This window comes from Pinus tabuliformis, chromosome Q, assembly GCF_031772625.1.
Source record: "Pinus tabuliformis cultivar Carrire ecotype Pingquan chromosome Q, CPIR1, whole genome shotgun sequence".
NCBI lineage: Eukaryota > Viridiplantae > Streptophyta > Pinopsida > Pinales > Pinaceae > Pinus > Pinus tabuliformis.
In genome coordinates, this window is record NC_142296.1 from 663,478,687 (window position 1) to 663,492,800 (window position 14,114).

Sequence of the window (14,114 nt, forward strand, 5' to 3'; positions counted from 1 at the left end):
CCATTCATGTCTATGGCCCAATATATTCCTAGCAACGCAGGGTATGGATTACTGTCATCAACAATTTCTATCACCTCAAAGTCTATCTGCGTACTTATGCCTTCAATGTCCACTGTCACCCCTTGTAGTCTTCCCATCGGTAAGATCTTTTGCTGGTTGGCCATCCATAGCTGGATCGAAGACCACTGTAGAGCAGGCCTACCCATGTGTTCCCATGTTTTCTTAGGCAACACATTTGCATGCGACCCCAAATCTAGGATGACCTGATCCATCTCATATTCACCGATTTTTGTTGTCATTCGCATCTCCCACCCAGTGCGCAGAGCATGTTTTCCCAATTTCCAGACTACGTGTGGCTCCCCTGATCCTGCATACCTAGTGATAAGCTCTTGTAGTCCTTTAACTGCCTTACTATCACGTAGTAGCTTCATACATGTCTCTAAAAAGGTACTAATCATAAAGGGATCCACTCCCAACTCAATTGGATCCATACTACCTAGAGTACAGACTTCCATGAAGGTCTTCTGAGCTTCCTTAGACGTCCCCTTCACTTGTTCCATCTAAAAGTTAGGTTCCTTTGTAGGAGCACCGCGACCCTTCCCATCTTCTCCTGATTGTTTCCTCACATCTCCCCCTATAGTTGCACCACTCCTCAGTACCATGCTTACACTCGGGTCCTCTTCGCGTGATTTAGACCTCATCATTTGCATATTCTAAGTTAGAGTAGGCTGTAATACCCCATTTTCGTGCATTTGGGCAATCAACGTCAGACAATCTACCATTTCATGGTCAAACTACTCACAGTATGGACAAGATATTATCGTCAGGTTAGTGCAGTTGCGAGCATAGTGCCCTGGCCCCCCATAATTATAAAAAATCAACTGTCCATGCCCTCGTCTAGGCCCCATGCCTCCTCTTCCTCGCCTGCGTCCTTGGAATCAACCACATTGTCTGGTGGCTAGGTCGAAACCCCATGCCTAAGTCTACATTCGACAGGCTAGGGTCATCTCCATCATTAGCTCATAGCTCCAACACATGTGTTCATCGTGACCCACTGATCTGCAGAAGTTGCAATACAGCTACTACGGAGTCTGGGTATACTTTTGGAACAGGTGACAGTTGTCTATTGCATGCTTCCCTCCTACTTGACAAATCGTGCGCCACAGCGTGGGCACTGCACTTGGCCCTACTTGTACCTCCAGCCTTAATGGGATTCGCCCCCCTCCCACTAGATAGTTCGCGAATACAGCGCAATGATCCTTGTCGTGATGTGGACCTTTGCATTTGATACACCCTACTTTTGTACGCACCTCTAGTCGAGGTGCCCTTTCTTGCTTCAAACTTTGCATTTCTAAGCATAGGTTTTGTAGTTGCACATGGATTTGCTAAACTCCTGATGCCAAATCCTGTATTGGAGTTTCATGCAACCACATCACTGTCTCTAATGCTTCCACTTGGGTTCAGATCTTTTGTTGTGACAGCACTGTCCTCAGATGTGGTGTCAATGACACCACAAACCACGTGCAGTGTTGCGCATCCATCAGAGTTATGTTAGCCTTGTGGATTGTACTCTTCAATCTCTGATCCAGATCCCACGGGGTTTTACCAAGTAGCATCATGATCTCCTTGAACCTGATGATCGACTACATTTCTAATTTTGGCCAGCTGAATTCTTTGTTCAATACATCCTAGATCGCTGCTATTCCTGCATTCAAGTGAACGCTTGAGTACTTTCTATACCATGTCAATGCGCAGTCCTGCATCATGCTAACCAGATAAGCCTTTTTGATGTTCTCATCTGTTATGCCTTGGGCTTCCCATATGGCCTTTGCCACGAACCAGAACTGATCTGGCTCCTCATTTACTATGCCTCTAAATATCGGCAACTTGATCGTACCTGCCATTCCAATCCTTGCTGGTGGCGAATGTGGGGTAGGTGAAGATGGGTTTGATGTAGGTGAAGTAGGTGATGGCGTGGATGGCAGTGGTATCAGTGGAATGCACTGCTTTATCAATCAGACTGCGCTTCTTGGAGAGAACCCTGCGAGCTCCTCCTCACTTTCTCGTGAAAGTGAAATCAGAGGACTATTTTCTAATCCTTCTATCCCTCAGTAGCCTCTTCTGCTCCTTGTTACCCCAGACATCAATGGATGTGCATAACCCGTTTTTCACATAACACCATTTTAATCCAAGTATTCAACGATTTGATGTACCTACCCCGCATTTCTTGGAGAAAGTTCCTTTCTGCTTCGCTGTAACTCACAGTTGCGTCTATCGCAAATTCGGTGATAAACCATCCTATTATTCAAGTCAACCAATGATTTACTACCCGTGCAATTTTATCTTCAGATGCCTCCAGCCTACACACCAACTCTATCATCCACATGATGGGTTCATCCAGTTTGCACCTTCCCTGACTATCAGCTAGCCTTGTGATCCACTTGTATAGTTCTCTCAAGAAGGACGTGAAGAAGATCTCGTGGATCTCTGCGTACATGTAGCAATCTAGCCACCTTTCCTCGAATATCCACGGATTTTTGTTTTCCTGTACCACGAACTCGTGAAGCTTCCGATCCAACCAATCTTCAAGTTATTTCTTCATAGGGTTCCAGTGCTCCAACATTAGACATCCCTTAGGCAGATCCCGATCCTGCCAACGGAACCATTTGTTGGCTTATTGGGGCCTGACCCAGGTTTGGAAGGGTTATTAGCCAAACAAATCTTGCACTATCGGCCCTTTCAGCAACAGCCCGGGGAGCGAAGACTAAAGTTTCACCCGAGGTAGTAGGGGAGGGTGCTAGAACTAGGTTTCCGCACCCTTAGGATGTCTTGATGTGGTCTGGAGGGGCCGCGCACCATTCTTCTTCCTCTATCGGGCCTCGCGTAGATCCGCATAGATGCACTTTATTATTAATGTATTTATTACAGATATGATCTTCTCATTACAATCTTTAAGCAAACATTTAACAATAAAAACCAGTGCGCACAATCATAATTCTTAAAGATATCAACTCATATAACAGATGCATAAACCAAAATATAATAGATCCGTGATATTTCAAAACCAACTTATCTTTATTTATATCTTTCGTCAATACAACTAGATCCGCCCTGTGCACTCAGCTGCAGGGGTCTGCGCACATAGCTGCGGACTCTTCCAGGCCTCTGCACCCACAACTGCAGAGCCTCTATCTATCCACAAACACCCTTGACTTGGACTTACAGACACATAAATAATATTGCCTTTATAAACCCATTACATTAAGATCCAAAACTAAACACTGATTTCTAACCTTAGAGCCTTACTCTATTTATACATTTCCATGGTTTGCGAACCATGGGCAGGCCGACTCACTTTTTATTTTCATACATTATTTTCGGTTGGACAACCCTTTGACTTGACTCATTACAATTCACGCTCCATGCACCTCATGGAGCCTTTACCATACTTTTACCCAAAATTGTGGGCTTTGAGCCCCAAAACCATTACACGGGGCCTCCGCTACCCAACAACAGTGACTTGTTGGTGAGCAACAACTCTTGTTAAATTTCATGTGGGTTACGTTGGATTCAAATCAAGGTTATATGAACCTTAGTTATAATGCTCTCGTTCATAAAACCCTTATAAAACTATAATTATAATGTGCAATGGCAATGATAAAACTATATTTCATTCCTTATATTTAATCCTTCAATGTTATTATGCAAATGCACATAGTTTGGGTTACATTATTACTATCTTCTTGCTTTTTGTAAACTCGAATTTTGAACTCTCACTAAGCTCTATTAGATGTACGTTGCTTTTGAATTAGAGACCTTGAGATGAGGGTAAAGGTTGATCAATAATACACACTCATTACTGTTTGAATCAATGGTGTGTCGAGGGGGAGGTGGTTAGAGAGTAACCACCCTCTTGCCTCAGCATTGTGTCATCTCATTTATACTCCTTCCACTAAGAATAGCTCTGCATCACCTTTAGTGAACCTATGCCAATGCTAATGCTTCAAATAGCTCAAGTTGTCATCGAGAAACACATTTGCGTAGGTAATCACATTACTTATCTTTTGCAGGGCTTTTTTATTGTGCAATGGTTTTGTTTATCAATTTGTGTATTATTGCTTACTTTCATTATTATTCCTAGTTTTGGTGGTAGTGTATATTTGAAATCTCTGTTACAGTTTCCACAAATACTTTTCCTAGAGGATTGTGTGGCTCAAATTAATTTCGATTGAAATTTATAACTAGCTGATTCTTACAACAAGTAAGGGTTGTATTCCCTGATCATTTTAATTTCACTCAGTTCTATATCGTGTTCTTTGTGGAAAATTCTAATTGTTATGTTATAGGCGCATAATGGAATCAGCCAAGGGAGAAGAACATTGCTCTAGGTAAACCATTCACTTATAACTCCATGCACTTGTTATTTATTTTAAGTAGGATTTTAAAATATTTTTCTGTAAAAGCTTATCATTCATGTTCTCTTACAGGTGAAAACTCTTCGTTGGCTTGTTGTAGCTTATATTGTGTTTGAATTTTATTTATCAGTTATATCACTATCAAGAGTTCAAACTCAATGAAACTCCTTTATATTCTTTACCCCCCGGAAAGCCTAAAAGTAAAGAAGTATTTTGTTTATGGTAATTACATATCGAAATCACTAAAAGAAAGTATAGAAACACATTTGAATGAATAAGGATACATGTTGCAAAGCACATTGTGTATCGTAGTCAAATAATAGAAAGAGACAAGTGTTAAAGAGCAGTGATTTGGTTGCGATGCAATCAAATCACAATCGCAAATCGCAGTGGCAGTTATATGAAATCACCCCTGGCCGAACCTGAAAAGACATATATATCGCGTTTATTACTTCTGGTGGGTCCGCAGAGCAATAGATGTTGGTTTTGCTGATTACGATTTGCTATAGGTGGATTTGAAAACATACATATTATGTTTTAAAGTATCAGCGGGTCTGCGATATCGCATAACACTTGCCGATTGTGATGAGTGATGGTAAATTCGGATCCGAAAATATATGCATTATGTTTAAAAGTCTTGGTGGGTCCGCCGTATCACAAAGTGCTTCATGTACATGGGCCCTGCCAATTGAAATTTGTGATGAAGTTCCTGGACCTGATATTTTATACATTATGTTTAATACTTACGATGCTTTCGTGGTATCGCATATTGTTAATTTTTGTATTGATATATCATTTAAAAGGGCCGATTTTTGATTTGCAATGGGAAGTTAACGGAGTGATGAAAAGGTGGAACCGATGGCTTTGCGCAATAGATTTAATTCTTTTTGAGTTCTGCGATAAACCAAAGGTTTGCGTTAATTTCATTCTATAAAGGGAAAATCAGTGTTAAAGCCGAGTCCGAAGAAAAGGTGATTGGTTGGGTTTCGTTGTGCTTTCACAAATCAGATCATTCCTGACACATATATATGTGGATTCCTTTCAAAACGTTTGGCGCAGTTTACATATTTTATGAGTTTTAATATCGTATATGTAATAAAGTTGAATAATTTCGAAGAGAAAATATTTTTAGAACTGTTATAAAATGGTTTATTAGTTGTTCCAAGAAATCATTTCCAAAAATGATTTGATATAAGAGATAAAAGCCGAAAAAGGGAATTGTAAAGGGGTTGTTCGAATTTTGGATAACCTGGAGACTAAGCCACTGTATTACTGATATAGTTGTTGATTAATGAAAGAATAAGAAGTTTCCATGAATTGTTGGGTATAATTTTGTAACTTCTCTGTCATGTGTCATCTTATTTTTTCTTCTTTCAAGTATAGTAATGAAGTTGCAGGTATTTATTTTCTTATGTAGATAAAGTTAAAATCCCTTAAAAGAGCGCTCCTATACTTGAAGTTTTCATCTTCCTTTCTAAGTTATAAATAATAGTTTCTGTGTAAGGCAACATATTATCTTTAACTTCTCCAAGGGTCGCAGATAATAGTTTTTGTGTCAAGTAGCATATTGTCTATGATTCAATTCTCATTTTCATAACTCTTCTAACTGACAGATAGTAGGTTTTGTGTTAACCAACATATTATCTTAAACTTCTCCTTCAAGCTTTCTTCATTCATCATTTATATCTAGAAACAAATGGCATTCTGAGATTTTCGGTCACATATGTATTAAGGGTTAAAGACCAAGTTTTCCAGGTCCTTCATTTAAGAATACAACAAACAATAATCATTAATGTCTTAAGCACAATTCTCCACAGCCAGGAAATTGGTTTCTTGAGGTACAACATTAATTGGCACCATTGCCGGGAAGAGAAGAAAAGAATAAGTTTCCCTCAGTTTTCAATATTTTCCTCTGGTTGTTCAGTGAGGAGGTAATATTTGGCTGATTTGAATAAAAGAAATTAAATAAGAGTACTTTTCCTTGGTTTTATTAAGCTTGAAGCTGATTCTTGAGAATGACAATTTTCAACAGTTGGTTGTACATTCACACCTATGATTTTCACTTACAACATTGATTGGCGACTCCACTGCACTTTGTAGTTTTCATTTCTGGATTTTAATGGCTTTCCCTACATTCTTAGTCCATAAATTTAATCCATTTGATTTTACTGGGATCACCAACTATCCTCATGATATGCATGCATTTTATGAGTAGAATAAGTATCTTCCAAAATTCAATAGAATGGAATATGAATATCCAACTCAACACCTCCAAGAGTTTCATGAATGCATGGAGTAGTAGGGCATCATTCATGAAGATGTGAAGATGAAGTTGTTTTTGTTTTCTTTGGACCTAGAAGCTAGGGTTTGGTTCAAGTCTCTACCTCTTTCCAGCATTTCATCTTTGAAAAATTTCCATTCAGTGTTCAATTCTTCTTGTAGAACTTATTATCCTCACAAGTTTCTTTTTGAAGGTTTTTGTGAATATTATGATGCTAAAGAAACTTTAAAGGCTCAAGATAATCTTGTTGATGAAACTAATGATTTTATTGATAATATATCAAGCATTCAGAGAGATTATAGCCAGATTAATCAGATCCAAACAAATGCATTAGAGATAGAAGCAAATCCGGTGGTTTCAGGAAAAGCACCAAAGACATAGCCTATCCAAGACAAGGGAATGGATAGTATGGAATTCTCTCAAAGTCAAACATTGGAGGATATGTGTAATGTAATTAAAACTTTGGTAGATAGGTTGAATAAGTTAGAGTTAGAAAATAAGATTTCTCAGAGACCTATGTTATATGCAGTAGATGAAGATGAACTCGGTATCAAAGAAGAAGAGTATGAATTTGATGAAATAGATGCCATTCATGATGAAAATAAAATTGATGAATATTGGAAGCAATTCTCTGATTTTATTCAGACTGAACTACATAAGAAATATGACTTGAGATTGAGGAAAAGATCAAGAAGTCAAGAAAATGAAAGTGAGAAGCAAGTTTCAACTTCCTCACCAAAGGCGACTCCACAAGAATCTCAGCCTGCAAAACAAGTGAATAAAGGAAATCATGAGAGTATTCAAATGGAGGAAAATCCAAACATGCATTAAGAATTTATACTCAACAGTCAATAATAGAAAGAAATAATTAAGTTGCAAATAAATCCCCAGAGATCTTATTTTGATAAATTTGATGGTCCTCCTATTTATAAATAAAATGGTTTAAATGGGGAACGAGATGAAGCACTTCAAGTTCATCAGTTAGGTTTTGAACATACAGGAAGAAACCAGCAAGTGGGATATGTTGGAAAACAATCTATTGAGCCAATTGCCATAGGAAAAGAGGTTATCTCATGTAAAAAGAAAGTTGATAAAGAGATTGTATATCATTGCATTGAAGAACACAATGATGCCCATGGATCTGAGGTAAAAAAATCTATTTGAAGTTGACCATATGTCATATACTGATGTGGAAAAAATTATTTTTCTTTCTGTGCTTATAATTACAAACTATTTTCAATCAAAGCTTAGAGATGAAAAGTGGAGACATAAAAGCGACATAGATCATTTTCTTAAAGATGTTTCTGATTGTTCTATTGAGCATATTATCCCAACAGAAGGTTTATTTGAGCAAGAAACTTCATTCATAGAGAATTTCTTTTTTGGACCTGATCAAGACCATATTTTTCCTTATACTTTTGAAGATCCCATGGCAGATTACATGGAGGAATTTGTCAGCACTCTACACATCCTACCTTGTGGATATATCCTAACTTTTGTTGTGAGCTGCCCTTATGCATAATTTATTTTTTGTTCAGAATGAATTGTAGTTTGGAAATTAACTAGCAGAATGCTTCTAGATCAGGCACTCAGATGCTAACTTGGTACCATTGGAATATTGACTCAACTTGATGGAGATTAGTCATGCACATAGGTGGGAACCTGTACATAAATAAGCTCAGGTGTTGAGCATTTGGTTTTCAGTTGCAGTTCTTTAGTTCAATTTCAATGGATAAATAAGGATGACTCTCCTAGTTGGAAACCTATTTGCAAAGGTATCAAACTTCAAGAATGTCAAGTTTTAGTTTATTAAATTTTAGTGTTTTCACAGTTCAGGACTCCATTCCCAACTAAGGCTACCGATCTACGATTCTCAATATTTTGTTATTAAAGCACAAGCATCCTATCACTACAGATATTAGCATAGGCTCACTGTACAAAATTTTCACATAGTTAAGTTTGGTGAAGCAATATATGACTCCATGCCCAATGGATAAGGCACTGATCTGCGATTCTTAGTGCTTCTAGGGCAAAAGCACTATCCCCAGTTGGAGCCAAATGTTGTATCTTATATTGTGTTTTAAGTTTAGTTATCAGTTATATCACTATCAGGAGTTCAAACTCAATGAAACTCCTTTACATTCTTTACCCCTGGCAAAGCCTAAAAGTAAAGAAGTATTTTATTTGTGGTAATTACATATTGAAATCATTAAAATAAAGTATAGAAATACATTTGAATGAATAAGGATACATGTCGCAAAGCACATGTGTATCATAATCAAATAATAGAAAGGGACAAGTGTTAAAGAGCGGTGCTTTGGTTACGATGCTATCAAATCACAATCACAAATCACAGTGGCAGTTATATGAAATCACCCCTGGCTGGACCCGAAAAGACATATATATCTCATTTATTACTTCCGGTGGGTCCATAGAGCAATGGATGTTGGTTCCGCCGATTGCGATTTGCTATAGGAGGATCCGAAAACATATATATTATGTTTTAAAGTCTCGGCGGGTCCGCGATATCACATAAAACTTGTTGATTGCGATGAGCGATGGTAAAAACGGATCCGAAAATATATGCATTATGTTTAAGACTCGGCGAGTCTGCCGTATCGCAAAGCGCTTCATGTACATGGGCCCTGCCGATTGCGATTTGCGATGAAGATTCCGGACCTGATATTTTATACATTATGTTTAATAATTCTGATGCGTTCGTGATATCGCATATTGTGAAGTTTTGTATTGATATATCATTTAGAAGGGCCGATTTTGATTTGCTGTGAGAAGTCAACAGAGTGCTAAAAAGGTGGAACTGATGGATTTATGCAATAGATTTAACTCTTTTTGAGTTCCACGACAAACCAAATTTTTGAGTTAATTTCGTCGTATAAAGGGAAAATCAATGTTAAAGTCGAGTCTGAAGAAAAGGCGATTGGTTGGGTTTCATTGTGCTTCCGCAAATCAGATCATTCCCGACATATATATATGTGGACTGCTTTCAAAACTTTTGGCGCAGTTTACATATTTTCTGAGTTTTAATATTGTATATGTAATAAAGTTGAATAATTTCGAAGAGAAAATATTTTTATAACTGTTATAAAACGGTTTATTAGTTGTTCCAAGAAATCAGTTCCAAAAATGATTTTATAGAAGAGATAAAAGCCCGAAAAGGGAATTGTAATGGGGTTGTTCGAATTTTGGAGAACCTGGAGACTAAACCACTGTATTCCTAAGATAGCTATTGATTAATGAAAGAATCAGAAGTTTCCATGAATTGTTGGGTACAATTTTGTAACTTCTCTGTCATGTGTCATCTTATGTTTTCTTCTTTCAAGTATAGTAATGAAGCTGCAGGTTTTTATTTTCTTATGTAGATAAATTTAAAATCCTTTAAAAGAGCGCTCCTATACTTGAAGTTTTCATCTTCCTTTCTAAGTTATAGATAATAGTTTCTGTGTAAGGCAACATATTATCTTTAACTTCTCCAAGGGTCGCAGATAATAATTTAAGTGTCAAGAAGCATATTGTCTATGATTCAGTTCCCATTTTCATAATTCTTCTAAGTGACGGATAGTAGGTTCTGTGTTAAGTAGCATATTATCTTAAACTTCTCCTTCAAGCTTTCTTCATTCATCATTTATATCTAGCAACGAATGGCATTTTGAGATTTTCTGGTAACATATGTATTAAGGGTTAATGACGAAGTTTTCCAGGTCCTTCATTTAAGAATACAACAAACAATAAAGTGACAAATAAGTGACAACAAACAATAATCATTAATGTCTTAAGCACAATTTCTCCACAGCCAGGAAATTGGTTTCTTAAGGTACAACTCCATGCACTTGTTATTTATTTTAAGCAGGATTTTAAAAGAGCTTTTCCTAAAAACTTCTCATTCCTATTCTCTTACAGGTGAAAACTCTTCGTTGTGGCCTACAATGACTAGTTTATGGATTCAATGCCATTTCCTAGGTTTTTAACAACTTTTCCCTCTCGTTGTCTCTAGGCGTTGTTAGGTTGTCGAGCTTAGGGACTATTCTATGTTTGCATAATTAAACTCTTTTGAATTTATGTTAATAGGGGTTTCACCCCAATTCATTTTCAAATGTCACCGAGTTGGAGTTCAATAATGTTTATCTCTCTTATTGTTAATCAATGCCAGACTACTAGGTTGTTAAAATAAAACTTCAAGTGTTGGTTTGTAATTAAGTCATATTTCTATTTCTCTTCACATTTTGGGTTGGGTTGCAATAATATACTATTTTGTTTCTATTTTCATTTTTTGAAACAATTAAGTTTTGCTAGTTATCGGTCTATTTTAGATTCATAAAGGACCGAGAATTTTTATATCTTTTGCTGGCACCTTTCTTATGAGAATTTTGGTGTTAATGGGAATTTTATTTAGCTATATTAAAGGATTTCCCCCACACAATAAGGTTTCAAACTACATATTCATTTGTTAGAAAGATTTTCTCTTGAATTATACTTCTTTATGCTCTCCATTGTGCACATGATAGCTAATATTGTTAGTTCTTATATACAGTTGCCATTATTCTTGTGAGGTTTCTTATTTGTTGTATATTATGTGTAGAATTATAATGTGGCTATTTTCACTTCCTAATGTGTGTTCGAACTCAGTTTTGAAGAACTTCATTATTTTCCTAAATATAGTAGTGTTATTTCTTTTTAGTGTTATGGGAATTCTATGGAATTACTTGTCCTTAAATAGTTCATAGTTGGTTATGATATTATCTATGTGTAACAAAAAATTTGTTATAAATTTTGTTATATATGTATATGGATTTATTTTCATACCCTCAGGGATATAATTTAAATTTTCTTTATTTATTAAAATACATACACAATTAACAATACTTCTACTTGGTCTACAATTTTTTTGTATATTCCCTCATAACCTATTTATTTCAAATGTATTCTTGCAAGTTAGGGATTGTTCCTAAGGTGTTGACAACCTCATATTGGCTCAGGAACTAACTAGAAATTCACAATAAAATGACACACTGACCTTTCTATTGTAAACCTTCTCTCTCTTTTCTTTTTTATAGTTATAAAAAACTACATAGTATAGATAACAGTTCTGGTTTTGAAAGAAAACATTGACCAAAAGAATAACAAGTTTCTTAGTACTTATATGTTCCCTTTCTCTGCTTCTTTGAGCTAGCCATAAAATCATAGGGGAAAGGATGCTCCACCCAACCTATGAGAACTAGTAATACCATTGGAACTCCACCCGAGCTAGCTTCACATCTAGAACAGTTTCAAAATGGTGGCCTGCATAGGTCTAACCCAGAACCCTTTTGATGCCAACCAAATTTAGTCTATAGTCTTTAAAACGGAGCACACTTACTTCAGTTCGAATTCCTCTAGCCAACTAGCTCAAGAATGTGTTATGTTGGCAATGTCCTACCTTCCTCCACAACATCCTATTAGAGGTTTAACTTTCTAGTTTGTCTCTCCTTCAATGTTTCCTCAGGTTCCTCCCTTACCCTCTTGGTGCCCTCTTCCAATTGAGAGGGTTTACTTCCGAAGAAAGGTTTTTGGGCAGCTAACAACCTTCCCCGTAACTCTTTACAACTATTTAGAATGTGAAACTTTTCTTAGCATTACTTTCCAATGCGATTTTTATGGCTAACTATATGAAGTATTTATGTATCAATAAAATTAAATTAAACAAAACATTTTTCTTACACTAACTATTCAACCTCCACATGGCACATAGCACCAAACGGTTTTTAACAACAATAATTAAATAATTACAAGTTTACTAGGGTCAAAAAATTTGTTGTCAATTTTATTTATTTATTCGGCCACTAGTCTAGCCTTCCATATGGGAGACAATGATGGAGAGTGATGATGTAATTTATCTATCTAGTTAATACAACATCTAGGTAGCTTAAAAACAATATTTTACAACATAATTTTTTGTAAGTGTAACATGCATAGGCACTGTTGGGTAGTAGAAGCCCCACATAATGGTCATGTGGCACAAAACCTGAAATTTTGGGTAAAGTTAGGATAAAGACTCTGCGGGATGTGTGGAGCACGAATTGTAATAGGTTGAGTCAAAGGGTAGTCCACCCAGATATAATGTAAAGAAATGTAAGTAGAGTCGGCCCACCCTTGGATCGCGGGCCAAAGAAATGTATAAATAGAGCGAGGATATATGGGAAGAGGTAGCTAAGTTTTGGATATGATTTTGATCTGAAATGTAATGGGTTTTTGAGGAGCATAGTCAGAAAGCATCTGTAAGTCTGAGTCAAGGGTTTGGGTAGTGGATAGAGGCTCTACAGTTGTGTGTGCAAAGGCCTAGTAGAGTCCGCAGCTGTGTGCGCGGATCCCTGCAGCTGATTTCGCAGGGAAGATCTGGATGTATTGGTGAAGAAAGTACATAAGATAAGTTACTTTTGTGATTCTGTGTTAAATCTGAGCTATCACGGATCTGAGTTTATGGTTAATATATCTATTTGATCTATATGTGTATGTTATGAATGTATGTGAATCTAGGTTTGTTCTAAGTGCGTGAAATGGTTAAATCTGTTAAATGTTTTCTTAAAGACCCTACTAAATAGATCTAATTTACAATACTTCATTCAATAAAGTAGATCTGTAGACAATGCGCTATTAAACAGCAAGAGATATTCTGGATCCGTGCGAATACAGAGCAGCGCGAAGCTGTAGAACAGTGTGCGAAGCCCCCATACCACATCTAGAAATCACAAGGGTGAGGAAACCTGGTTCCAACACCCTCCCCTACTACCTCGAGTGAGACCTCAGTCCGCGCTCCGCAGGCTATTACTGAAAGGGCCAGTAGCTGTGGGATTTGTTTAGCTAAATAATTCTTCCGAACCTGGGTCAGGCCCATATAAGCCAATAGGCACACACTAAAAGATAATCATTTTAATGCTAATCACCATCCAACTAAATTACTATAATGACTTATCATATTATATGGAATTTCATGTGATGTATTATCTAGAAACAAGGGCTATAGTTAATAAGACCAAGCTTTATTTTTCATAAAGCATATGTTTTTATTAACTGTCAGTATATTAAACATTATTTTTCATCGCAATAATGTTTAGGGATTTTGTCCTACTCGACCCTTGCTTTGTGGATATATATATATATATATATATATATATATATATATATATATATATATATATACATATATATATATATATATATATATATCCTTTTAAAAAAATGTTGTCACATTTTGACACTTCGCGAACCCTACTAATTCATCACTCATGGCTCTCGATCCTTGGGACATTTGGACTCGTCTATTGTTGTTTCTTTCTCACTGCCTCATATGACAATGTAGATTAGGTGAGGTAGTTAGGGTAACTACTCATCCCTCAGTCTCCAGGTTTGTTTTCACATTTTGT

General features: G+C 36.7%; 1 pseudogene; it reads left to right on the forward strand.

The window, feature by feature from the left end:
- The first annotated feature begins 1,969 nt into the window (after nt 1-1,969).
- Nucleotides 1,970-14,114, forward strand: part of LOC149221287 (ethylene-responsive transcription factor ERF057-like) — an 81,879-nt pseudogene continuing 69,734 nt past the window's right edge.